Here is a 2,134-nt window from a genome sequence, read left to right on the forward strand (position 1 = left end):
GAGCTAACAGCTCCTCACCATCCTGCCCCTGCCCCACAATCTCGGCCCCTCAAGGCATCACTGCAGCCCCTGAAATGCCCTGGGAACCACAGCTGCACCCCACAGAGACCAGACAGCCCCGTCACAGTCCCAGAAAGCAGCTCCCCTTTCTCCAGTCTAGGCCAGGCTCTAACCATAACCTCAGCAAGCTCCAGTAAATGGGTGACAGTTCCCAGGCTGCTCAGCCAGGTGGGACAGTGCTGGGATGGCCCCACAAAGCACCCGGCTGTTCTCCTTGTGACACAGTTCTGTCACCTCTGCTCCTCTCTGTCCTGCCAGGAGAAAGGAGCCCCGTGCCCAGGTGAGGATTCTGGGTGCTGGTACCACCCGTGCCACAGGGGATTGGTACCAGCAGCAGCTCCTCCAGGCACTGCCCAGCCCTCCACTCCCTGCCAGGGCTGTCCTGTGTGGGCAGAGCACCCTGTGGTGGCACCCCAAAGCCACCTCACCCCAAACTGATCACGTCTGGACCCCATCCTGCTGCCCCCAAGGCTGCACAGGCACTGCTGAGACCAACCCCACGGCACAGAGCCCTGCACAGAGCTGCAGCTTCTCCAGCAGCCATCCCTGCGTTGCCATGGCATCCTCAGGGATGGCAGAGATACTGGTGAGGAAGACAAGGATGATGAAGATAGGTGGACACATTGGCTCTGCAAAGCCAGGGCATGGCTGGGGAAGATTTGAGATCCTCTGGCAGCAGGCAGGGACTATTCTGCTCCCCTCCACAGAGGCTTCAGCTCCCAGGACTGGCATCGCCATGCTCCCCTCCCTGCTGGGGCATCTCCCACCCCATGGACACCTGGAAGTTGGTGAGTCTAGGCTGGTGGAGCAGGAAAGGGAACTCTTGGGTTTTAACATCTTCAAGGATAGATCATTCCTGCTTTCCAGCCAGGACCAGCCAGCCTGGGTTCGGCACAGGGCTGATAACTCACAGGAGCAGCAAGGGGGCCAGGGGAGGAAGGGGCACTTGCAGATGGGGCTCCCCAACCCTTACTTTCAACATTCTCCTAATTGCAATCATCAGGACCTTCCCTCTTTCCCCACAACCACCTCCTCCCTCCTTGTCACCACCCCGACCATGCTGGGGTGCCCTGGCAGCAGAGCAGACCCTGGGGACTCCCTCTGGTGCTGGAGCTGCTCCCCCACTGCTGGGCAGCCTGGGGTCCTCCTGCCACCACAGCTTAAATTTAAACCCTAAATTTGTGGGTTTCGGGAGTTTATTTTCAAGATGTTTCTTGTGTTAAGGTGTTTATATTATCTTGCTTTTAGGAGTTCACACGTTTATTTTTGACAAATAAATTGGTGTGCTCATGCATCAGAAAATGGACAGAAAACACATTTTGGGGGTGTTTATGGCCAGAGTGTCTGTGTTACCAAGTCAGGAGGAACCTGCCATAAGGTTTCCCAAATGCTCCCTAACACAATAAGACTGACTTAATTTCTCTGCTGGCTCTGATTCTCACTGTCATCATCACCTCTGAATGAAGAACGCTGCAATATTAGATTATATTTTATTAATCACAAGAGAAATTTCCCCAAATGTTAATGTGATACGGAGGGTGTGATGACAAACATCCTCACAGCTGTGACGGGTGCAGAAGTGCAGAACCAAGGGGGTGAGGGTGGTGGTTGGGGGCATCTGTGACCATTTCCCCCTTCCTCCGAATTCCCTCTTTCTGCTGGGACTGCTCTGAAAGAGACACCGAGGAAAGCGGAGGAAGTTGCTGGGAAGGAGGTTCCTGCCCAGATGCGAGATCTGGGGACAAAGGAGGGCGAGAGAGGCACCGCTGCCTGTCCAGGTTCATCGCCCTGGCACTGAGGCAGCTGTGCCCGGGGAGCTGGCACAGCCACCCCAGCTTCTCCTGCACGCACGGAGCACTCCTGTGCCCCAGGTGTGCCCTCGGGCTCTCCCATGTGCGCTCACACGGAGCCATGAACATCAGAGGGGGCTTCGGGGGGCCGCAACTCCCCCTGCTCCAAGTGGGGACAGCTGTGGGCTCAGACTAGTTCGGGTCTGGAGAGCCCCCGCAGCCCCCAGGACACGGACACAGACCCCCGCAGCCCCCAGGACACGGACACAGACCCCCGCAGCCCC

The sequence above is a fragment of the Parus major genome, chromosome 10, assembly GCF_001522545.3.
Source record: "Parus major isolate Abel chromosome 10, Parus_major1.1, whole genome shotgun sequence".
NCBI lineage: Eukaryota > Metazoa > Chordata > Aves > Passeriformes > Paridae > Parus > Parus major.